Source organism: Hemicordylus capensis, chromosome 5 (genome assembly GCF_027244095.1).
Source record: "Hemicordylus capensis ecotype Gifberg chromosome 5, rHemCap1.1.pri, whole genome shotgun sequence".
Classification (NCBI taxonomy): Eukaryota; Metazoa; Chordata; class Lepidosauria; order Squamata; family Cordylidae; genus Hemicordylus; species Hemicordylus capensis.
Window position 1 is genome coordinate 151,156,826 of NC_069661.1, and position 26,894 is coordinate 151,183,719.

Sequence of the window (26,894 nt, forward strand, 5' to 3'; positions counted from 1 at the left end):
CGAGATTTTAGAGCTCAGCGATGTAGTAGCTGGGATTGTTTAATAAGCTCTGCTTCAGTTGGGGAACTTCAGGTTCAACAAGGACTGCTTCTGTCAAAGAGACATGCTTGCTAGTGCTAGATCAAAAGAAGCACTTTACAGTGCAGCCCAGTTCCTATTATTAGTAGTATTAGTATTATTAAATTACACTTTTCAACCAAGAAAATTCTCAAAGTGGTTTACAGAGAGAGAGAAATAAGAATATGTTGATTTTGCACCTATGAGAGGTGCTGATATAATTTTTTTCTTCAAAGGGATTTATGGCTATTTCTGGAGAATTAGTTGCTGCTATTTGTTGCTAGTGCATGTATTTCTCTGTACTGTGTTTGAGCATTTGAATTAACTGATGAATTGTTCCCTCCAAAATCCCATAACCCCTCTCGCCATGTTATATCAATCTGAAAGACCAGGAGGCATTCCATTGGGGAAATGATTGCATGGAATATATGCCAAGGAGCCATGTAAACATATAGCTGGATTGAGCAAAGATTACATCTGCAAGATCGATTGATAATTCAATCAGTTAATTAATTAATATACTACCTGGCTCCAAAGGCTCTAGGCCAGGGATTCTCAACGTGTGGGTCCCCAGATGTAATTGGACTTCAACTCCCATAATTCCCAACCAAAGGCCACTGGGGATTATGGGAGTTGAAGTCCGATAACATCTGGGGACCCACACGTTGAGAAACCCTGCTCTAGGCGGTTCATAAAAATAAACACAACAAAAACAAAATAAGACAAACTGTTAAAACAATTTAAATCAAGTTAAAACATTCAAAGATTACTAAAAGCCTGGCTAAAAAAATATGTCGTAAGGGCTCTTTTAAAGGCTGGTTGGCATAGCGGGGAAGTAACTTGCCTAGGGAGCAAGAGGTTGCTGGTTCGAATCCCTGAAACACTATATTGGGTATCAGCAATATAGGAAGATGCTGAAAGGCATCATCTCATACCGTGCGGGAGATGGCAATGGTAAACCCCTCCTGTATTCTACCAGAGAAAACCACTTGGCTCTTTGGTAGTCAGGAGTCGACACCTACTGGACAGCACAACAACAACAAAGATGTTAAACCACAAACATCTATAGAAAGTGCATCCCATAGCCCAGGAGTGACTACAGAGAAGGCCCATTCCTGAGTCACTGCCAGACTAGCAGGCGGCATCTGGAGACGGACCTCTTTCAATGAGCGTAATGTGCAGTGGGCGGGTCATGCAGAAAAAGGCACTCTTCTAGGCATTCTTTGTATTTTGCCTGGAAACCTATTGGCATCCAATGCAATTGTTTTAAGACAGGCATAATATGGTCTTTCCGAGAAAACCCCGGAGACCAATCTAGCCATTGCATTTTGGACTAACTGAAGTTTCCGAACTACATACAAAGGATGTAGAATCCAACATTTATCTGGCTGTGTAAGCTCAGGGTGGCATATATGATACCTCATTTTATACTAACAAAAATCCTGAGAGATCAGAGTAAGTTAAGCTTTATACAGACATTATGGTGTACTTGTGCTCAAATATCTGTACACTCATACATGTTTTTGTGTGAATGACTGTACCTGTGTTCATTTTAAAAGTGAACCTGCCTACAAGTTCCTCAAATGCATAGTGGCGGTAGGAAGTGTACTGCACTCAACATAACAGATGAATAACTGTATCTGTGTACAGATCTGCATCTATGTACATTGTACAAAGATTGTACAGGTGTTGAGCAAAACGTGTGAACTGCAGGATGATAGTGATTGGCCCAAGGTAACTCAGTGAGCTTCATAGCTGAGTCGGGCTTTTAAATTGTCTCCCCAACCCTATCAAACATTGTAACCACTGCATCATGCTATACATCAGAACTGATATAAAAGGGGGAAATCCCTTTGTGTCCTGCTCAACTATCCTCACAACCAGCATGAATATTAGGGGTGTGTGCATTTTAATTTGGACTGAATGAATCAAATTGAACTCATTCAGTTCATTTTTCATGTGTTCCAAAATGAATGACAGAGTTCCGAATGAATAACATGAATGACTAGCGCTCTGAATGGATGAATAATCTATGGGAAACTGAAAACAAATGAAAATCAAAAGATATAATGACAATGAGTACCAAAATGAATATGATTTTCCTGAATGTGTAACTAAACAAATGAAGTTCTTAATAATGAAAACAAATGGAATAACTAATTGTAAAAAATATCTTGTGTACCCCCTAGGGAGTATATTTACCTTCTCAATATGGTGGTTTAAGAACAGATTAATTAATATTAAAACATAAAATGGCATTAAAATGATTAAAATAATTTACTGATTAATGGAGTTAACATCAACTTTGCAGATGAGATTAAAAAACGTTATTAGCTCACAACCATTTTTATTAGCTTGCCCTTCCCTTCCACATAAATATGCTAGGGCGTACATAATCTAACACCTTTTTTTGGTTACTGTATTTACCTGAATAGAAGATGACTCCTTTGAAAAATAGATGTTAAATACAAGTTATTGGTATACTCTTTTGGTATTTAACCAAAAGGAATTTAAGGGGGGGGGACCCATTTCTAACATCAAAGAACTTGAACAAAACCTAGTATTTACCTGAAACCCAGGTGAATGCAGTACTAATAATGTATTACATACTGTCGTATGTAAAATAATACAATGTACAAGGAAAAAATGATAAATCAATATATTACCATCACCTTCCCAACTTATTAAAACTGTTTGCTCAGATTATACATCCAATTTAAGCCCATATCTAAACACACAAAAACAAATAAGCCCAATATCAATGCCCTTCTCCCAGCAAAAAACAAAACAACAATAACAAAAGGGGGGGGGGAGAGAGAGAAGAGCTCTAATTTTTGTATCGGAGGGAGCCAGTCCCACATGAGTCAACCTTCACAATGCATCTAAATCAGGGCTGCTGAACTTCGGGCCCCCTGCAGATGTTGGCCTACAACTCCCATAATTCACCTGCGGCTGCCGCCAACTCATCTGGTGGCTACTTGGGAATGGGCCTTCTCCGTTGCAGCCCCTGGACTTTGGAATGCGCTCCCTGTTGAGATAAGAGCCTCCCCATCTCTGGCAACTTTTAAAAAGGCACTGAAGACACATTTATTCACCCAGGCTTTTAATTAGATTCATAGTTTTAAATAATTTTAATACTGGGTTTTAAATGTTTTTAATCTTTTAAATGATTTTAATTGTTAATTGATTTAATTATTTTATTTGTAAACTGCCCAGAGACTCAGGTTTTGGGCAGTATAGAAATATTTTAAATAAATAATAATACCTGGCTATTGGCCACTATGGCTGGGGATTATGGGAGTTGTAGTCCAAAAAGGAGATCTTTTGATTTTCTAGTTTTGAAGTATCCAACACTTTGCCAGTGTCAAAGCCCAAAGAAGCCATGACTTTTCATATCTGAACAATTTCCACTCCTTTGGGATTATTCCCTAGTATTACAGTGTCTGATGTAAATACAAAGTTAACATACATAACCATACTTATCCTTTCAAAAACATCCTTCCAGAATGAGCACACAAATCTACATTGTCAAAATAAAGGAAGCAATCCAGCTCTTCATACATTACATCTCCAGCAATTACATTACATCTCTGACAACTTCTAAAAAGGCACTGGATATATATTTATTCACCCAGGCTTTTAATTAGATTTATAGTTTTAATACTTTTAATGTTGGGTTTTGAATTATTTTAATGCTTAAATTTTTCATAAATTTGTTAATTGTTTAATTAAAATCAATTAAACAATTAAAATAATTTAAACATTAAAATCAATGTTAAATGATTTTAATTGTAAACCAGAGGTGGAGGGAGGTTAGCAGTGGTCCAGGTTCCAGCCCAACACTGTGGTCCCCAGCCCCAGCCCCTGTTCTGGCATCAGATGCTAAGCTTTGCCCCCTGTGTCAGATATGGGGGGGGCTTGTTTGCAAATGGGGCCACACAGCCCCATTTGTGAGCTAAACTAGCGCTGTGTTCTCAGCATGGCTGGGAGCGACTCTCCCTACCTTTTAGACAGGGAGAACCACTCCAGCCACACTGTGAATGTGGCACTGGCCAGGGATTTTGCTTGCAAACGGGGCTGTGTGACCCCGTTTGCAAGCAAAGCAAGGCCCCCTGCATCTGATGCACGAGGTGCGGCCCCTGCGGAGTGGCAGCCCAGGTTCTTGGAACCCGTTCGCTTAATGGTGGCTCTGCCCCTGTTGTAAATCACCCAGAGACACAAAGTTCTGGGCGTCATAGAAATATGTTAAATAAATAAACTATCACCATTTAGTAATCCAAACCATAAGAAGCAAACTCTAAGTAAAATTCTTTGCTGAATTGGTCTTATGTGGAAGTCTTACTGATATTAGCCAGTACCATTGGCCATTTTTGCGATGTGTTTAATTTTGGCTAGCTCTATATTCAGCTTCCTCTCTAGCCAAGATTCAACACTTTACAGTCCTATTAGTTAAAAGTCCTATTAGATGAGAATGTGCTTAATTCCCATTGTTACTGTTGAGGCGCATACACACACACACACACACACACACACACACACACACACACATATATATACATATACATACATATATATTTTATGTGATATGATGTGCACTTAGTTTTTTTTATTTTTTGTTGGTTTTTTTGATGTGATATGATGTGCACTTAGTTGTGTGTGGTGGAAGAACAGGCTGAAAAGAAAAAGAATCAACACTTCCAATTTAGAGAAGTTTTTATGACAATTAGACTTGAAGCCATTTTTTCTCTCACCACAGACACCTGGGCAAGTAGCAATTCGCAAGTGTTATTGTACTACTGGAAATAGTTACTGAGTCATGCATAGCATATTAGAGCTCAAGAATAACAGAATGATGTGAGATGTACTGTGACTCTCACTGTTTTGCTCTAGAAACAACCAATGTGTTTAGTTGTTATAAATTGGTTTCTTTGGGAGACAAATTAAAACTAGGCCTTTTTGGTAACCCAATAATTATTTCTAAAAATTCCAAAAGATAGCAGCCAAAAATGTAGCTTTACCATACTAGCAAACAGTAATAAACAGCAGAAAATGGATCTATTTCTGGGGCAAACAGTTGGCAAAAGTTCTGTTGAACGTTATTGAAAATTCCCTCTTCAAAGTAGCCAGTACAGGTCTCATTTCCCTGAGTGGGTATTACGGATCTGAGCTCCCACAAAGATTTCAGAAAACGGCAAATGGTCTAAGCCTTTAATAGGACTCTTTGTGCAGCAATTCCAACTGGTGCTCAATAATAGCACTACAGATACTCACTGAAATTCAGTGCAGCAGGAAAGCTGATTTCTAGGAGCATAATTTTAGGACATAAAATTATTCCTTTTACATAACTAGGCAATGAGCCAGATGCTGCCCTTTGAAAATCATGCCTGCCTCACAGTGATTTTAGTAACCGACCTTAGAACAAATCAGAAAAGGGGCACATGGCCTACATAGATCCCATTAAATGTAATACGAAAGAACTCCTCTTTCTTGACACACATTTTTTTCCCTCCTAAACATTACCAATGTGATTGCCTGCATTCTTGGCATCAGCCACAAGCTCTTTTCCACAGCCATGCTCATCAGTCATTGACTTGCATGTGTGAATAAGCAATAGCAAATGAATCATCACAAATGGAGCATATCGCCCATGTCTATCTGAGTATATGGAGTGTATTTAAAGTATTGAGTAGTGTTATATGAGTAGCGGCTGTTGCTGGTGTCTACTTTGTATTTCTTTCTAAATTGAGAGCCTTCTGGGAATAGGGAACCATCGTAGTCAATATTTATTTTTCTCTGTAAACCATGTTGAGAACTTTTTGTTCAAAAGCAGTATAATAAATAATAATAATAATCAATAAATAAATATTATTAATGGCTGAAAATCTGTGAAGTTTCACCTTGGTGTTAGGAAGCTGTCAGGGCTGCTGCTCAGGTCATGTGCAGCCCTAGGGCTGTGGCAGAGGTGGTAGATTGTGAATGCCCTTGAAAACCATGTGGGCACTTTCTTCTTGCTAACTTCCATTGTTTCCACATGCTGTTTTAAGGAGACTTGCAACTGCCAGCCACTCCAACAGCCCTGGGGCTGCCTTTTATATGCACAGCAGCCCAGGCAGCTTCCTACCAATGTTCTGCAACATGTGCAGAAAGCAATTAATAATAATAATAATAATAATTATTATTATTATTATTATTATTATTATTATTATTATTATTAAAAAAATACATTTGCACATGTAGCAATAATGCTTGTGAACCAGCCCATAGAGAACTCAAGCAGATAGCCTCAGAAACAGATATTCTCATAGTTCTATACTTTGCTTCTACAACATTGTTCTTATTGAAGTTCTTGCACATATTGTTTCCTAAGCATTTACCCCAGATTAATTTTATTTTAAAAAATCTATTAGTAGTCATGTGTTAGGGAGAGGCAGCAGTTCCCTCCATTAGATTCCCATGTATAATACATTGCAAAGTGTGAAGGCCAAACCTACACATTACTTTAGATGCATAATTTATCCTTACATGTGTGCGTTCCTTTTAAAATGACAGCCGGGGGGGTTGGGATTTGGGACCATAGTGCACAGGGAGGGAGGTTTAACCCTTTGCCCCCGCACTATGGTCCAGACAAAAACCCTTCCCCACCCCGCAAGCTGCAATTTCTATTGGGAGGAAAGCTGTCATTAGTTGAGGTTTTTGTCAGGACCATGGTGTAGGAGCAAAGGGTTATCGTGCTTCTCAGTATACTGTGCTTCCAGCCTTGATTCCCTCTTCCCCGTGGCTGCTATTTTAGAGAGAAAAAACACATTCAAGAACAAACTATACCAGTGATCTTCATTATTTTTCAAACAGGACTGTCCACTTGGGCAAAAAACAACAACCCCTGAACATGTAATGAGGGCCATTTTCCACTGTGCTGGCCTCTACATAGTGCTGCACTTTCCTCAGTACTGGGAGGGCCCTTTAAGAGAGATGGAGCCCTCTCTCAAAAGCTCCAGGAGGAAAGCACTGGAAAGGACCACACTTCCCAGGACACTGTGCATGCCTTCTAAGGTGATGCAGGACCCAAGAAGTCTCTATTTCCATTAAAGGAACCCTACCAGACCTGAGCAAGGTACAACACAGAGAATAGTTGTCTCTTCATGGTGTCAGTGGGCTGTGTAAAGTATTCACCTTTGGCCAAAGCTTCACACAGGCCCAATAAATAATTAGTCAGGGCACTGCAGTTAGGGGGTTGATGGGGGGTGCCACTGGTTCTCCCGGGCGATACAATGAAGAAACGAACTATACATTTCAAGTACTATGTAGTTTGGGCCACAGTCAAGTGAGGTGCAAAATATTTCTATGGATGCTTGAAAATTAATAAGTGTTTATCTAGCACTCTTCCTGCGTGTTCAGATTGCTTCACACACATCATCTCATTAATTTTTACAGCAACTCTTTATAGTAAACCAGTATAATCTAAACATATTACAGATTGGAAGCTGAGGCTGAGAGACTGGCTTGTCTCAAGCCACCTATCGATGAGATGAGCTTTGAACTGTGAACTTCCTACCTTACACCCTTAGACACTGCACGACCACAATACAATACAGTCTAGGGTAGTAGACCTACCTGAAGTCCTTCCATAATTTGTCCAAAAATCATAGTGCTGGCATTACCCTTTATAGCTGGGAACTGGAAAGATAATTATTATATTTTTCAAAAGTGCTCGCTCTCTCCTGAAGTGCTTGGGTCTTCTGTGTTGCTGGAAAGATTCATATTGCCAGGTAAAACTCCTTTCTTTGTCTTGGGACGTAGTTAGACATTGCAGCCCTGCTCACAGTGCTTCATGCTTCATATCCAAGGAACTCTTATAGCAACCTGATATTATTGTAGGCAAGTAATGTTCTTCACATAGTACAAGTAGGGCAGAGAGGTATGCCTGAGGACACTTATTTTATATTTATGGCTGACCTTAGATTTGAACTAGAGATTACCTAACCTTAGTCTCAGCCATGATATTACACCAGCCCTTTGCAGATGCTGTCTTTCTTATCTCTCTCTCTCTCTCTCTCTCGCTCTCTGTCTATCTATCTATCTATTTATTTCTCAAATTTATATACCACCCAAACTTTCATCTCTGGGCGGTTAACATAAATCAATATAAAAAGTTAAAACAATTCAACAATTTAAAATCAACCACAAGATTAAAACCAACAAATTTTTAAAAGCTGAGAAAGCTTGGTTGAAAAGATGGGTTTTCGGATGTTTTTAAAAAAATTGCCGGAGACGCGGAGGACCGTATCTTAGTAGGGAGCGCATTCCACAATCTCAGGGCAGCAACCGAGAAGGCCTGTCTCTATGTAGCCACCAGACGGGTTGGCAGAACTGGAGACAGACCTCCTCAAATGACCTCAATGGGCAGTAGGGCTCATAGTGAAGAAGACGCTCTCTTAAATACCCAGGGCCTAAGCCATTTAGGCCTTTATAAATAGCACATTATGCCCGGAAACCTATTGGCAGCCAGTGTAGCTCCATCAGCAAAGGAGTAATGTGGTCCCTCTGAGATGACTCAGAGAGCAACCTGGCTGCCGCATTCTGAACCAACTGAAGTTTCCGGACTACATACAAAGGCAGCCCCACGTAGAGCACATTACAGAAATCAAGTCATAGAGCTGATGTGACTTGCCAAAAAGCTCCAGTTTTGTCTCATCTGACCAAAGGACATTCTCCCAGAAGCATTGTGGCTTGTCAATATCCATTTTAGCAAATTTCAATCTGGCTTTTTTATGACAAAACTGGAGCTTTTTGGCAAGTCACGTCAGCTCTATGTCCACAGACGAAAAAATGAAGCTTTCAAAGAAAAGAACACCATACCTCCTGTGAAACATAGCGGAAGCTTGGTTATGTTTTGGGTCTCTTCCTGCGTCTGGCACGGGGTGTCTTGAGTCTGTGCAGGGAACAATGAAATTTTGGATTTCAAAAATTTGGATTTTTCTGAATGCTAATAATAAAGGAGGAACAAAAAAAGTGAATAATTATGTTGCTTCCCACCACCACCAAAAGGAGAAGTGAGAGTGAATGTTCAGAGATGAGCTCAGTGGGATGTAAGTATAGCAAGTAAGTAATAATTAAATCTGATGTATTGTGAACAGATTTATATTAGATGAGATTCCCGCCCTTTCTCCTCTCTCCTAGCAGCTTGGTCCTAAATCAAGGCTGACTTGCTTCTGAGTACATTTGGACTTTCTTCCATATAAGTGTGCCAAGTAGCCAGAAACAAACTGTAACCTGGTTGCCTGTAGGGATGTGCAAACCGGTTCGAACTTGAACCAGGGTGGTTCAGTGGTTCGAATTTGAACAAAACCAGCCATCAGGTTCGAGCTGCAGGTTCTAATTCGAACCAAACTGGGGGTGGTTCTATTCGAACCTCCAAAAATGGATGGGGTGGTAGCTGGCACCCATGGGTACCTACCTTCCAAACCCCAAAGCAATCGGACATGCGTACGATTTTTTAATGAATTTTTGAATTTTATTTTTATTTTTCTCTCAGAGGGTATAATGGGACTTGAACCAGCCCATTATTCCCTATTGTGGAGCACCCATGGGTGCCAACAACCACCCAAACCCAGAAGCAATTGGACACTCCTACGATTTTTTATGAATATTTGAAATATTTTTAATTATTTTTCTCATAGGGTATAATGGGACCAAACCAGCCCATTATCTCCTTTTGTGGAGCACCTAGTGGCACAAAAGTGGGGTGGGTGGTAGACACCCAGGGGTGCCTACCACCCACAAAACCCCAAGGCAATCGGACACTCCTCTGATTATTGGTGAATTTTAAAATTATTTTGGAATTCCTCATAGGGAATAATGAGGATTGCAGCAAATGTATAGCTTCACATCAGGGGGAAAGGGATGTTCTAGAGCAGAGTGTGGTGGGTGGTAGTTCCGAAGGGGTGCCAGGAAGCTATCAGAATTATTTGAAAGGAACTGGGCAAAAGGCTGATTTTTAAATGATTTTAAAAGTTTACGCGTCTTTAAGGTTTTTCTCCATAAAGAAGCATGGAGGTGTCAGCAAATGTATAGCTTCACGTCGAGGCCAAAGGGGTGGCCTAGAGCAGAGTGTGGTGGGTGGTAGTGCCCAAGGGGGACAAGGAGGCTATCAGTATTATTTGAAAGAAATTGGGCAACGGGCTGATTTTTAAGTGGTTTTTGAAGTTTATGTGTCTTCAAGGTTAGCAATGAGAGTGGATTCATGGTTTGTCATTGAAAATCTTTTATGCTACCAAAGAATCTTCATTCAGAACACTTCAGAAACAACAAAACCCAGCACCCCATGGGTTACCAACTTATGGGGGTGGTTAGCACCCTCTGTGCACTACACCACCACTCACTCTGGGCCACCCCAGCACCCCACAAGTGGCTTTAAGGTTTTTCTCCATAACGAAGAATGGAGGTTTTAGCAGCCCCATAACTGCACTTGGGGGGTGCTGGGGTGGCCCAGAGCGAGGGTGCCATTTCCATTTCCATTTGTGGCATGCTTGTAGTCAGAACTATATGCTATAACGTCCAGGCTGCTTGGCCACATCCCCTAGACATTCTACACCACCTCTTCCAGGTTGCTTGGCCATGCCTTCTACACATTCACAGTCATATCCCCTTTTTCATCTGTAGAATGTTGGGGCGGGGTAGGGAGGGGCAAGGGGTTTATGCATTTACAATCTCCATTATTCCCCCCCAAAGTTTGGGAGGAGTGCAGAACATCTACTGGGCTTGTCAGCTGCTCTCAAAAATTGTCAACAATCTAGAAAGTTGCTGTCGCTATTTCAGCGCAAGCCATTCTGTGTGTCAGTATTTCTGCCATCCCCATTCTGCCAGCAGACTTGCATTTCATTTGAGCTCTGTGGCTGACACAGAACAGCAATTATGATAACCATCGACAGTTGGTTGCAGAGAGGAGAGACTGAGAGAGAGAAGGAGCCGGAAATATGCAGATAAGGAAGCAAGCAGAGAATGAAAAAATGGCATACTTTGAGAAATCTTCATTGCAAATGTTTCTATGCGTTTCTACTTTGGAGAGGAAAAGGAAATTTGTTTTAGCCATTGTTTTCCCAAAACACACTAGCTGGCATCCAGACTAATGGACATGCTGAAAAACATCTTGTTCGTGCATGGGGGAGGGATTTTCGCCAGTCTCCCCTTGCCTCTGCAGTCTACTGAGCCTCCTGGAAAGATGTCCCTGTATGTCCCATGATTTCAGGGACATATTTTTGGGAGATATAGTGGACTGCAGAGGGAAGGGGAGATCGGTGAGAATCGCCCCTCTGCCACTGTGCAAGGATTTTGTCGGCATGTACAACATAGTCTGGATGTCAGCCACTGTCTCTTTAGATGCATCCCTAGTAGTGCTGGCTAATTAGCCAATCGCCGGAATATCTTTTCATAAGATCATATCTAATTAACTTTCGACTGTCATCTGTCATCTTTTGACGACATTACTGCTTTTAAAGTATGTCTTCCCTGATTGAATACCTGTACTTAGGAATGTGTCTGTCTAGATGCGTATTCCTTGCATATTCCTGGCTGAATTCAAAATGTTAAGTACTAGCCTGTAGCAATCAAAGAATGTGTATGCTCTATCTTTTCAGAGTAATCAGCTTTCCCCTTCTTTTTCATTTTTTGGCTAGTTGCTATGACTGTATTAATAAAAATCCAACTCCTCTTTTTAATGTGGATTGCCCAGCAACAGCAGGTGATTAAAGCACTTCCACCTGAATGGGCTTGTATGGAATGCTAAATGAGTGAGAATGGACTGTCACATGAGCAGCACAAGAGGAACCTACCAGCTGCTCTCTGGCTTGTGCAAAGTACTGTTGCAGCCAAAGATTCTGAAATATATCTGCAACATATCGTAAAACATCAAATTGTTGTCCACATCCATGGCACTAAGAATAGGATGCCATGTTTAACAAGATGCATAGTCAGCCAGTGGTCTCACAGGTGCTTCCAAATTGAATTTGACTGAGTAATTGGTTTGTCCTACTAACTGATTGCCTTTCAGCAGATTGTGTAAAATGCCTATCCTTTGTGCTTTGCATTCTGGTTCATTTTCTCTCCAGGAGAAGGCTATCAGCAATCAGCACGTGGTTCTCTTTGGTAGGGATTTGTGGGGGACAGGACAATGTATACCTTCTGTGACAGCTGCTTGCTATCATTTAAATGTCTTTGAGACATGGAATACATTGTGCAATGTAATCTGTTTTGTTTCTATTCCTTTGCTGGGCTCTGTATATATCCAGTGCCAATGAATCAACATTTGGTGCCTGGGAAGAGCAGATGCTTTGATTAAAATGAACGACACAAATTACATCTTATGCAAATATTTAAGCTTTTGTATAATTTATTCTGCTGCCAAGATACAGACTACAAATAATGGGGAGGGGACTGGGGAAATGAGGGGTAGAAGAGGGCATAGAGGTTGGGGTTAATTGACTCATACGTTCAAAGCGATAAGGGAATAACAGCTATATGAGAAAAGTAGGGAGCTGAATCGGTTCACTAAAGCCCCATCCCTGAAGACCACTTCTCAGACTTGCCCTTGAGACTCACCTGATATTCTTTACAAGCTCCCTGGAAAGCAGTGATGGCACCAGGAAAAACACTGAGGAGGTGCACAGAAAGGGCAATGTGTGTTTATGAGTGGGTGGACTGTGCCACACACAGTCCGAAACAAAAAATTAGGGTTCTGAAACAAAAAGGGGGCAGGTGGCAAACTACTTGCCTAGAAAGGGATACTTCCCCCTCCCCGCCCCAGTCACCCTTGTGAGAAAAGGGCCTCTAGAGTGCATGCATGCATGGTAATGTAGAAGTGCCCAGATGCATTCTCTGGTATGTCTGGATAAAAAAAGATTGCTGTTAATTAAAGAGAACTGAGAAAAGACCTCTGCTGCCAGTCAGAGCAGGCCCACAGACAATCCCAGTCATCTTTCTCTTGCATCTTGCATTCTTTCCTGGCATAATTTCGCTCAGTTTCCTTCTGTCCTTTGTGTCGTAGGAGGATGCATGTAGCCTTAACTTCCCTCTCATGAAAGAGCATATAATAAAGTCTAATTGGAGCTTTTATTGCCTATTATGAAATGTTAATGAATATTGTTCTGTTCTACAATCTTACCACTGAACTAATAGGTGCAGAATATAACTAGGCGGCAGGATAGTAATAAAATGGCTTGCTGAGGGTGAAAAAATTACTAGGATTTTCCATTAGAGAATATCACTTGAAGTGGCATACATGAAATTTTCAATACTAAGCATTACTTGCTTACAACCATATTCACTGGATGAGGATATCTTTTTCCTTTTTTTTTTTTTTTTTTTGGTCATTGGGCTTTTATTTCAATCTTCAAGCAGCTTTTTACTTAAACATGACAGAAATGTTACTCATTGCTGAAAACTACATTAATATCCTTTTGTGATCTTGTGGAAGTTCTTAAGATAAAGGCTGTAAGCATGACCTGTCCCCTTAGCTAAGCAGGGTCTGCCCTGGTTGCATATGAATGGGAGACTAGAAGTGTGAGCACTGTAAGATATTCCCCTCAGGGGATGGAGCCACTCTGGAAAGAGCAAAGGGTTCCAAGTTCCCTCCCTGGCATCTCCAAGATAGGGCTGAGAGAGATTCCTGCCTCCAACCTTGGAAAAGCCGCTGCCAGTCTGTGAAGACAATACTGAGCTAGATAGACCAATGGTCTGACTCGGTATATGGCAGCTTCCTATGTTCCTAATTCTAAGTTTAAGACCCACACAAACCTATCCATGTATAACCCCTGCTAACTAGGCAAAGAGGCACCTTTTACCATGGTGATTCTCTTTATTTGGCAGGGGGAGAGTAACTGGCCCTGTCCACTCCCAGCACAGTACTTCCAGTGACAGTTGCTGGTGTCTATCTTATGTTTCTTTTTAGAATGTGAGCCCTTTGGGGACAGGGAGCCATCTTATTGTTTGTTATTTATCTTTGTAAACCTCCCTGAGCCATTTTTGGAAGGGCGGTATAGAAATTGAATTATTATTATTATTATTATTATTATTATTATTATTATTATTATTATTATTATTAAGTAATTCCTATTGAATGGGACTCACTCCAAAATAAACATGCACAGGATTGTACTTATTCGGGGGGAAAGTCCAGTGGGACTTGCTTGTGAGTAAACCTGAGGTACAAGGTCTTCACACCGTGACAGTTTTGGCTGACAAATAGTCTTCTGTGGTTATCAGCTTATTCTCTCTTGAAAACACTGTGTTCTCCCATGTAAAAAACCCTTTTGGCTCTGTTGTGACTGGAAATATGAGTACAGAATTCTGTCACCAGTGCTTTTTAACATCTACATGAAACTGCTGGGTGAGGTCATCAGGAGATTTGGTGCAGGGTGATATCAGTATGCTGGTGACATCCAAATCTATTTCTCCCTATCATCATCACCATCATCATCATCATCATCATCTTCAGGAAATTGCATTCATTCCCTAAATGCCTTCCTACGTGCAGTAATGGGCTGGATGAGGGATAACAAATTGAAGCTGAATCAAAGCAAGACGGAGGTGCTCATTGTGGGGGATCAGAATTTGAGGGATGAGTTAGCTCTTCCTGTGCTGGATGGGGTTACATTCCCCCAGAAGGAGCAGGTACGCAGCTTTGGGAGTGCTCTTGGATCCAGGCCTCACTCTGGTATCTCAGGTGGAGGCTATGGCCAGGAGCGCTTTCCATCAACTTTGGCTGATTCAACAGCTGTGTCCATTCCTTGGAGAGAATGGTCTCAAAACCAGTGCATCAGCTGGTAACCCTAGCCTTGACTATTGCAATGCTCTCTATGTGGGGCTGCCTTTGCAATTAATTCGGAAACTTCAGTTAGTTCAAAATTCGGCAGCCAGACTAGTCTCTGGGGTAACCTGGAGAAACCATATTATGCTTTTTTAAAACAGTTACACTGGCTATCAATTATTTCTGGGCAAAATACAAAGTGCTGAATTACCTTTAAAGCCCTGAATGGCTACCTTAGAGAGTGCCTTCTTCTGTATGATCCCCATTGCATATTGAGGTCATCTGGAGAGGTCCGTCTGCAGTTACCACCAGTATGTCTGGTGGCGACTCGGAGCCGGGCCTTGTCTATAGCTGTTCCTGGCCTGTGGAATGCACTCCTGGCAGATATCTGTCATTTAGGCTAATTGTTGGCCTTTTAAGAAAGCCGTAAAAACTTACTTGTTTGGTCTGGCCTTCCAAAGTTTTAAATTGTTTTAAAGTATGGTAATTGGTTTTAAATTATTCTGAATTGTTTTAAAATTGTTTTTATATTGTTTTTAAGTAGTGTATGTTAAATGGTGTTTGTTTTTATGTTTTTTAAACTTGTGCACTACCCAGAGCCTTTGGATGGGGTGGTCTAGAAATGTAATAAATAAATAAATAGATACAGTTGAAATTAACAGGTATCAAACTAGTACTGAGTAGGGTGGAGGAATGCAAAGAAATAATCTGTTTGTTATTCTGAGAGGAAACAATTCAAAGCACTGTTTTTTAAAGCTCAGTGAAATTACTTGAAATCTTTCTGAGGAACAACCAACCTTTTCCATCTAGTTTCCAAGGACTGAGTTTATCTTTCAGATCTACTTGCTGCAAAACACTGATAATGCACAAATTCCATGAGGCGTTAAATATCCATCTACCAGTGGCTTGCAGAATTAATCAAATTACCTTTTAAAGTTAATGCAGTCGGTGAGAAGAGTTTAATTATATTCAAACCCTTCATGGTAATAATTACAGATGAAGAGGGTCAGTCAGTTGAGAATTAATGCAAAAAGTGCACAGAATTATAATCTGAATTAATGTATTAGAGTGTGCATAAAGCGGTGGGAAAGTTAACCATGAAAACAAAAATTCATTCACTTTTTTTTGACAATCTGAAACAAACCAAAGTTTGTTTGGATTTGAACAAGGAAATTGATTTAAGGGTTGTTGCTTACTAAGCAGAGGGGAAAGAGACTGGGGAAGAAGACTTCTATGCAAAGAGCAGATCATATGGTACCATAGAACTGTCTCAGTACTGCTTTAGGTTGCACTACAGTCTCCACTTTAAAAACCCACAAACACACAAACAAAATTGAATATACAAAAGTAGATGTGGGAGGGAAAAGTTCTAGCCTAGCTTTTTCTGATATGCTTGGGTTTATTGGGAGGGGGTTGTTTGTTTTGGCCATGGGATTAAAAAAAAAATTAGTAAGGAAATATTCAAAAATCCAGAAGCCCACCTCGCTTGCAATCTGAAGCTGACAACCCAGGAGCAGTTTTATCTAGAGCTGGAGCAAAATGACTTGCCCTGTTTCATGTTTGTAAAGTATCCCTTGTTTTCTGAGACTTCTTGCTACCTTTGTGAAAACATGTTCTGCAGTTGTTCCAAATTTGTTGTGTTTCTCAGCGCCATGTTCCTCCACCTTTGTCTCTGTGTCTTCAGCTTCTGTCTGCACAGCTAATCCATTGGTTAGTGTGACTGATGCGCTACAAGATAAGAACATAAGAACAGCCCTGCCGGATCAGGCCAAAGGCCCATCTAGTCCAGCATCCTGTTTCACACAGTGGCCCACCAGATGCCACTGGAAGCCACAGACAGGAGTTGAGGGCATGCCCTCCCTCCTGCTGTTACTCCCCTGAAACTGGTACTCAGAGGCATCCTGCCTTTGAGGCTGGAGGTGGCCTTTAGGCTTCCAACTAGTAGCCGTTGATAGACCTCTCCTCCATAAAGTTATGCAAACCCCTCTTAAAGCCATCCAAGTTGTTGGCTAGTGGGATGTCTGGTGGGATGTCACATATGCAGGTAAACAAAATAATGACTCACTTCAACCATTAGGATGTACTTAAAACTGATAAAGAACAATTAGGGCAACAGAGGTGGAGAGGTGTAGGAGCAAAGAAGATGTAACAGAAAGGGGAATAAAAAGGCCCTGAACAGTGTTGGAACAACATGAATCATTGGTGAGGTTTATTAGTTGTCAAAATGAATATTGAAATTGAGAATATTCAATGTAGGCCTAATTTTGCTATGTAACCTACTACTAGTTTAGAGAAATAGACTGACACATTTCTCACAATATTTGAGTTGCTGAGTGATGCTCTTCCAGCTTGTCACCACCTTTTCATTTATTTTATCTAAATTTCAATAAATGCCTTTCTACACAATAACTGGAATTTTGTTTCAAGTGCATTTTGCCGTTATGTAATAGCCCATAAGCAACTTTGCGGGAGGGAGAGAAGTCTTGCTCCATGGGGATAAATGTGCTGCCAAACAACTGATATTTTTATTTGTATATTGTGTTTTGTTATATATTGATGGTATCAAAATGCTCCAACTGAATTTCTAGACAACAGAGTCTCTAAGAAGCCACCTACAAACTGACCACAGTTGTATCATTAGTTCTTAGGTGTAACAACTGCACTTTTAATGAGAAACACTACCTAGAAATACAAGGTACAGCTATGGACAAACACAAACAAACCATCTCTAATAATGCTTTACATAAACCTCTGGTATGGTGGTGTTACATTGATGATATCTTTATGATCTGGACTAAGGCGAAAGAAAAATGTGAAAAATTTATTAACTACATCAACAGATGTAGATGGATTCATCCTTCAGTCAAATTTACCAACAGCAATACAATTTAAAATCCACAAGTCTCTTTTCTTAATGTTCTCCTTGTGATAGAGCATAATAAGAGAGTAACAGATCTATATAACAAACCAACAGACACCCCTCTATACTTGAACTATCAATCCTGCCACTCTAAACATAGCAGATCAAGAGAAATATCGTATGTAGTCTGGCTCTTTGAATTAAATGCATCTGAAATAACAATCAACATTTCCTCAAAATGATCAGTGAACTTGAAAGAATTGCTTTTAAAACAAGGATACCCACATCATGTTACAGATCCAAATGTCAATAGGACTCTAGCCATATCAAGAGACTCTCTCCCAGGGGCGTAGCAAGGTTGGAGCGGGCCCAGAGACAAGATTTTAAAATGGGCCCACTCCCTGAAGCTCAGTTCATGAAGTAAAGAAATCTTAAATGAGGCTGAATAGTGGTTACAAAAAGCATAGTAAAAAGCTCACTAATATATATAACACGTGCCACAATAGAACATCATCCTAAATTATTTTTTTTAAGGTTTTGTAAATTGTGGATGATGCAAGTCTTTAAATGGTACTAGAGAAAGACATGCTGTTCTGGTAGCTCCAGGTCTTCACTCACATCAATTTCGGAGGATGAATGATGAAGGAAGCCCAGGCGGGTGCATGGCAAATTACCTGCCCCACCATTGTACTGATGTAGAAGTTGAATAGTATGGTCCCTTGCCTCCACTTTCATGAGGCCTGTCTCTAGTCACAGGATAGCGTTAGATACACATCTTGGTACCTGAAGAACTGCTCTTAGGAACTTTGATTGCACATTTTCCAGCATGGAAAAGTTGGGGAAGGAGCCGAGCTGGGCACCGTAGAGTAACTGCGATATCGGCTTGGCTTCATATAGTTTTAGCACTGCAGCTATATAGTGGCCACCTCTTGTTCAGAGGAACGTAAGAAGAAGGAGCTCCTCGGTGCATTTAGTGCTGCTTACTCCCCATGTGTCTTCCTAGAGCCGGAGGAATGCAGGACTATCCCCAGATATTTAAAGCAAGGGACCTGTTCTATCTTGTGCCCATCTATAAACCAGGAGCAGGTTTTGGGTCTTTTGGCAAAGGCCATGATTTTGGTTTTGTGGTAATTAAGTTCCAACAGATCTTCCATGCAATACTGGGCCAATACCTTCAGTGCTTGTTTAAGGCCAATTGGGGTCCTTGTGAGTATTGCTGCATTATCTGCATATAATAGGGTGGAGATGTGGGCTCCTGCAAGTTTAGTGGGGTATGGAAGTCTAGGTTGCTAATTTGCCCCACCATTATATTGATGTAGAAGTTGAATAGTAATGGTGCCAGAATGCAGCCTTGTTTTATAGCCTTTTGTGTTACGATGGCTCTAGTGAGATGCCCCTGCTGGTTGCACCTTACCTTGAGCAATGTGGCATACGTATTAAGTATAACAATAGCTGGTCGATCAAGGAGGCCTCTAGCTTCTCCCATAATTTAACTCTTGAGATGGAGTCAGAAGCCGCTTTAAAGTCAATGAAGGCTACATTCAGGGAGGATGTGTTGGAGGAAGAGTACTTTTCAGCAAGGTGCTGGAGTACTAGGCACTGGTCAATAGTAGATCGGCCCTCACAGAAGCCAGCCTGCTCCTCTGCCAGCAGATTTTCTTGCTCCAACCAGTCCCGTCATTTCCAGTGCAAGTATCTCACATAAAGTTTGCTGATTGTGTTGGGCATGCTAATAGGCCTGTAGTTGGCTGAGTCATTCTGCTGCCATTTTTAAAGATGGGGACAATTATTGTAGTCCCCCAGTTCTTGGGGATATTAGAGTAGTTTAGTTTTATGGTTCCATGAATCATGCCTTACTGTTCTGTCTTATGCTGATCTTGTACCGTAATAAAGATGATTGATTGATTGATATAAATTAACATATATTCATTCATTTTATTTTGTTGTGGATCCATCAAATGTGAAAACAGAATGCTCTTTTCTTTCTTCTTTGTCTTCTCTACCAGAGTGCATAACTTTTCTCATTCACTTGTGTACATACACTAATGGGCAAGACCTGCTATAAGTTTCATTTTTGGTTTGTATTTCAGCACTCTCTAGACAAGACCATTTCCTCTGCAGAAGCATCATTTCAGGTTTGGAGTTTGGTAAAGGGATTACCAATCAGATTGATTGATTATTTATTTATTTATTTATTTATTTATTTAATTTCTATACCGCCTTTCCAAAAATTGCTCAGGGCGGTTTACACAGATAAATAATAAATAAATAAGATGGATCTCTGTCCCCAAAGGGCTCACAATCTAAAAAGAAACATAAGATAGACACCAGCAACAGTCACTGGAGGTACTATGCTGGGGGTGGAGAGGGCCAGTTAGATATTAGATATTCACAAAGCAAAGCGCAAAGGCTTGCTTTTCAAAGTATTCAAGATTTAAATGCAAAATGCTAGTGCTTTTAAACAATATTAAACATACCTTCAAAATATAGCTATTTATACCCCGTAATAACTGGACACGCACAAAAATCTGAAACAACGGGTGGGCAAGCCGCTCCTCTTCCCTTCCAAAATTGTATCCTTGTGTGTCCCTTTTTGTTTTGTTCTCACCAAAAGCGATCGAAGGAAGACACCCACCCCAACTGCTTGGTCTTATTCTGGGCTTGAAATGAGACTGTGTTTTATTGAGTTTTCTGTATAACGTGTGACTGGCTCTCTGTGTTTGTTTTGTGTGTGAGTGAGCTTAAAACATTTAAAGATGATTTCTGTTAAAATACTTCACAACTTCTAATCATGTTTCCTCTTTCCTCAGACTTCTACCAGTGCTAAACTGCTCAGTCTTAAGAATAACTTCTCAAAATATTGGCCCCTTGCATTTTCTGAAGTCATCATCCATAGCCCATGTTTATTTTCCAGCTTTAATTTTTGCTTTATGCACACAGCCAAAATATGTGTCCAAGAGGAACCTTTTGTACACACTATTAAATCAATTGAGTATCACATTGTCAGTGTTCCTAAAAATGGAGGCAGTGTTGTTTTTATGGCTAATTGCTGATTGAACTTTCCAGGCGATGTTTTTTCAGTTTTCAAGCTTCACTGCAAATCAATGGTTTTGATTCCTATTTTGCATTTGTGAAGGGATTATCAGATATGCTAGCTAAACTCCCTGTAGAAAGCCTGTTTGCTTAGCAGTGTGATTATGCAACTGGACCATGAGGGTGTGATATCATCTTCATGCATAAATATTAACTATGCTGTTAAGATCAGCAGTACCCAGTCTAGAACAGCTGGGATACAGCAAATGGCTCTTCAGAACATATGCATACTAATCCCGATTGCAGATATAACTGTAATATTTTGTCTGCATTCAGACTCCTTAAAGCAGGAGCTAAGTACTTTTTAGGTAGCACAGGTGTCTCCTTGGTTGGGTGTAAGTGCATCCCTGACCCCTTTCACACCACTTTTTGTAATGATGTATGTAGGTTTAAATCAATTGGAGAGGAAGTTAACATATCACGTGTGGAAGTAAACTGGAAAATTATGCAGCACAAACTCTTACATAATATGTGTGGCAGTGTAACCTTGAGCATCTGAACGAGTGGGAGGAGAGAGTCCGAGATGGATGGAAAGAGAGACAGGTTTTCATTCAAGGGGTCTTACTCACATATTACTATGCACAGAATTGCAGTTTAAATGGTTTGCCTTAACTGCCTCCTACACCTCCCTCTGACCAAGCTGTCTACTCCTCAGAAGTTGTGGCTGTCTTTTCGAAGATGCCATTTGCTCCAGCAACCACATCTCTCAAGGTGGCTCCTACCAGAGCAAATGGCTTATTCTTCCCTCACCAACCACTAGAGTTCTGTTCTGGCAAAACCTCGCCATTGGCAAATTCGCAGTTGGTGAAGCATTAAAGTCTATAAGGAATGGGGTTAGGAGAACCATGACTGCAAAAAGACCTAAAAAATACCAACAAACCAACAAAATCACAAAAAATCCTGTAATATCGCCAAGAGTCACCAAGAAGAATGAGCAGATGGAACCTCTGAAGCCCCCCAAATCACTAAAAAAAAAAAAACCCTCACCAACCATGGATACTTATGTCACAGTTGGCAAGACCTGTCACAACTTCCTATTCACATATACTCAAAACTGTGATTGGTAAAACTGTGGTTGGCAAGGGATGACTGTATTTGCAAAGACCGCTGTAATGACGCACCTCCTGACAACAGAATGTTTCAACTTACAGGAGAGAAGGAATGAGTGTGCTCCTCCCATGTAGCCTAATGGCCTTTTGTCCACAAACTCCCCTCACCCCACAGAAGCAATGACTGCTTTAGCAATGGCAATAGCCCCTACATTTATACACCGCTCTATAGCCTGAGCTCTCTAAGCGGTTTACAATGATTTTAACATATTGCCCCCAACATTCTGGGTACTCATTTTACCGACCTCGGAAGGATGGAAGGCTAAGTCAACCTTGAGCCCCTGGTCAGGATTGAACTTGCAACCTTCTGGTTACAGGGCGGCAGTTTTACCACTGCGCCACCAGGGCAGTGGTAAAATTCTAGGAACTAATTCCTAACCACTGCAGCTACTCTTCTGAGTACAGGTTCTCCTCTCTTCTTGCTGGGGTTTGGTAGCAGCTTGCTTTGTGTGAAGGACAGTCTGCTGGAACAAAAAAAAGAACAATGGCCCTATTTCACAAGAAATCCACTTTCCTCATATTACTGTGAATGTTAAACTGTAGTTTTAGGTCACAGCCCAATAAGAATATTTAAGAATGCTTAAGGTTTCTGCCCACAGGCCTTGACTTCTTTCTCTTGAACATCCATCCATTTGGACACCACAGACTGCTTCTGGAACTCCTCCAACCTTTCAAATTGATTTAACATAGGGTAGTTATTGCTGGGGAGAGAGGGTCAAAAGCCTTTTTGGACATACAGAGGTACTTGCTTGGTTCTCTGGATTGTGGTGTGTAGTACATTAGGGATCCAAGCTGAAGATGCCAGATGCATTATTTTTGAAATGGAATGTAATGTGCTATATTTGTGTAAACATTTTCCCCAACCCTTTAGGGAATACATAACTTATGTTTGGTATAGTTGTACTCTTTTGTGAGCATTAAGTTGCCTCTATTTCTTATCTGTAACAGCTCACATAAATTTCCTGACGTCTGGGTAATATTTCAACTTCATGAGACAATTGTGAAGGGGGGGGATTCATCCTAGCAATAGCTAGGGTAGAGGTTTCTTTGAGTTCCATCACTATTACTAATGTTACTATGAGTAGTTGCTTAGCATCACAAGATGAACTTAGAAATCTTGCAGTTTGAAAATGTCACAGGTCTGCTTCTGAATTGCTTCTAAATTATGCATATTGTTGATTAATTTTACTCTGTTGATTGATTAATACTCTGTATTAAATTGGGCTAAGTGGTGGATAGCTTCTGCCTTTTAGGATCGACTGTCAAAAGTAAAGGATCCAGCAGTCAAGAAATACACCTCAGACTGGCACTTGGTAGGTTTGCATTGAAAGCCTTGGAAAGGATATTTAGATGCTGTGACGTGTCTATACCTACAAAGATTAGAATTGTTTGGACAATGGTTTTTCTTGTGACACTCTATGGATGCGAAAGCTGGACTTTGAAGAAGCAAGACAGAAAAAGTATTGCTGTTTGTGAACTTTGGTGCGGGAGAAGACTTTTGAGGATACCATGAACAGCCTGGAAAACAAACAAATGGATCATATAACAAATCAATCCAGAATTTTCACTTGAGGCACAAATGACCAGGCTCAAACTATCATACTTTGGACGCATTATGCGAAAACCCAGCTCCCTTGAGAAGTCCATAAAGCTGGGGAAAGTTGAAGGAAAGAGAAGAAGACAGCCAGCAGCAAGGTGGACAGACTTGATAACGACAGCAATGAATGTACCACTGAGAGACCTTAAAGGCCAAGCTGAAGACAGATCATCCTGGAGAGAAAGCAGACAAGCATTCTGCAGTATCACAAGGCTGTTGAAAAAAATTATTGTACTAATGCTGGTGGAAAGTTCTAAACACCACCACCCACTTCTGTGACATTGTTCATTTTTAATTTAGAATGAGCCATTATTTGCAAACTTGAGAATAGAGTGGAGTACACTGGAGAGAGGGTTGTTCTAACACTTTCCCCATCGAACATCCCCAGCATCATGTATTGGAAAGCCTGCTGCCTCTGAACCTAGAGGTTCCATTTAGCTAACTTGGCTAATAGCACTTGGTGTTCGCTGAATTCTCTATTTTCTATTTTCTGATAGATTGGCCCACTTGGGATTGGCCCACTTCCATCATTCATTGTATAATACTGAAAATGAACCTTCTGCTAAACTTGTGTTAAGTTGCAGTACTAATCCTGTGCATGTTGGATAAGATAGGAGAAGTGGCCTAAACTTCCTAAAATGCTGTAAAATTATAGGGGTGGATTTTTAACGTACATGTATATGCACACAGAGTGCTCACATAGTTTGGTGCCTTTTCAAAAAGAAGGAAATACAAATAATAAATTGCAATGTATACAATGAAATTACAATTTAAAAAGAAAGAAATTAAACCCCTTTGGTTTAAGTTGAAATGGTAACTGGGGTAGCTAGCTGGTGCTACCCTTCATTGTAAAGCTATCATAACAGAACAGACTGTGCAAAAGCTTTAGTGCATGTTTGACATGGAAGTTAAGGTGTGAGGCTGAGTGGCTGACTGACCAGTTTTCAGAAAAGGGGAGTGGAGGAAGAGAGGGAGCCCTGTTTTTAAGGATGGAGGAGCAAGGGGATTGGGAGGGAGGAGAGAGCAAAAGACATGAAAGTGACCAAGTCCCTCTCCTCCTCTACCTCCCAGCTAAGAAGAGACTCCATCTGCTGCCTGCTGAATTGTAGCTTCTTAGGATTTCTCTCTTGCAAAAAGTGACCAGAAGCCTTCCCAGCTGTCCCCATGAAGATACACACTTCTAATTTTCCACCCCCCACCCTTTCCTCCCTTTTAGGGGGATTAATTTTAAGAGTTTTGCTTTTGCTTACCTCTGGTTTCCCCTAGACATACTGAAACATTGATTTTGTTTTTCAGTGGCCCTGATTTCCTTCCTGATTGGCACAGGCCCAAGGCCACAAATTTTGCTATCAGAGGAGAGTGCAAATATTCTGTAAATATACAACAAGTCTATATGAAAATGTGCAGAGATATGAACATGTGCTTAGGAGAACAAAGAGGAAATTGGTGTAAGTTCTGCTTTAAAGATGCCACTTTGTATTTTAGAGAAGACTCAACTTCGTTTGGATTTACACCAGCCCAGAAATGTAATATCACCTTCTATTTTTGTTTTGCTCTGAACACTTGCACCTAAAGAAAGCTTTTGTGTGACTTAAAGGCTCATTTTAAATCTTAGAAAAGTACCAGTTAGGGGGTGTGCACTGACCGTTTCCTGCGATATGGTCTGAATTTGGACCAAACTGCAGGTCTGCACACCAGTTAAATGGTCCGTGTGGCTTTAAAGGTTGTTTCTAAAGGGGAATCCAGTGAGGATTCCCCATTGCTTGTAAAGGATTTCCCTTTTGCTTTACAAGAGGCAACTTTGAAAGTAAATAATAAGGTGCTCACTGATCCAGCACCAGTGAACAGAGGAAGCTGCCGCGTATATTGAGTCAGACCATTGGTCTGTCTAGCTCAGTATTGTCAGTATATACAAACTGGCAACGGCTTTTCCAAGGTTGCAGGCAGGAATGTCTCTCAGCCCTATCTTGGAGAAGCCAGAGAGGGAACTTGGAATCTAGATGCTCTTCCCAGAGTGGCTCCATCCCCTGAGGGGAATATCTTACAGAGCTCGCACATCAAGTCTCCCATTCATATGCAACCAGAGCGGATCCTGCTTGGCTAAGGGGACAAGTCATGCTTGCTACCACAAGACCAGCTCCCTTCCCATATGAGAATATGGGATAAATAATCCTATATAATAAAGGCTAGGGTACCTGCATCCGTGTCCTGCATCTGTGTCTCCGGCGGGTGTTCTGCGCATGCGTGGTGCGTGCGGAGGAAAATAAGCCAATCAGGAGAGGTGCCTGCAGTAGCAAGGCGCACGAAACTCGAATAAGCACAGGCCGCAGAGAAGAGTATACGAGGTGTGCACCACCGAGATGCAACGGGGAGGCCTTAGATACAACTGACGGGTTTTTGGAGCAGCCTGAAGAAAAGTGGGTGGCAGCATCGACACCGAGGAGGACAAGCAGCCAGTCCAGAGAGGGAGGCGAAAGCACAGCAGCAACCAAACGCACGAAGCTCGAATAATGGAAGCTTGGGAGGGCGGGGGACGCAAGGCGCGTGCCGCACGGAAAACGCCGCGGTCGGTTGGAGCGCCGCTCAGTGAAGCGCCGTGCGGGAAAGCGAGCGTAGCGGACTCAGTCTCGGCATGGGCAGAGGCGGCCCACTGGCATAGTGGGGCTGCCCGGGGCATGGCCTGACTGCTGGGTAATGGGAGGTCCAGCTGGAGCAGGCACGGCAAAGCGAGCAAGACTGGTCGGGGGAGCTGCGTATTGGGGCGGGGGCGGGCGATCATGCCACCCGCCTGAGCACTTGCCGCCAGGGTACGGGAAAGGGAAGGAAGGAAAGGAGAGAGAGAGAAAGAAGGAAGGAAAGAGGGAAAGAGAGAAAGAAAGAAAAAAGAAGGGAGGGAGGGAGAAGGAAGGAAGGAAGGAAAGGCGAGAGAGGGAGGGAGGGGGAGAGAGAAGGAAGGAAGGAAAGAGGGAGAGAGAGAGAGAAAAAAGAAAGAAGGGAGGGCGAGAGGGAGGGAGAAGGAAGGAAGGAAGGAAGGAAGACTGTTCTTGCAAACAAATCTCCACAACACTTCTAGCGCCCGTTAATGTAACAGGCTTAATGACTAGTATGCAATAATACTCTTAAATAAATTATGTCAGGGCACTTTCATGGTGCTGCTCATTTGAGTATTGATTATTACACTGGACATATAAGTTAACTAATCCTGTATAGGAACATAGGAAGCCGCCGTATTCCAAGTCAGACCATTGGTCTATCTAGCTCAGTATTGTTTACACAGACTGGCAGCAGCTTCTCCAAGGTTGTAGACAGGAATCTCTCTCAGCCCTATCTTGGAGAAGGCAGAGAGGGAACTTGAAACCTTCTGCTCTTCCCAGAGCG

The 26,894-nt window shown here is 41.3% G+C and overlaps 1 protein-coding gene across 1 annotated transcript in view; it reads left to right on the forward strand.

Moving 5' to 3' along the window:
* Positions 1-26,894, forward strand: part of LHFPL3 (LHFPL tetraspan subfamily member 3) — a 442,507-nt gene that overhangs the window by 179,440 nt on the left and 236,173 nt on the right. The window lies entirely within an intron of this gene.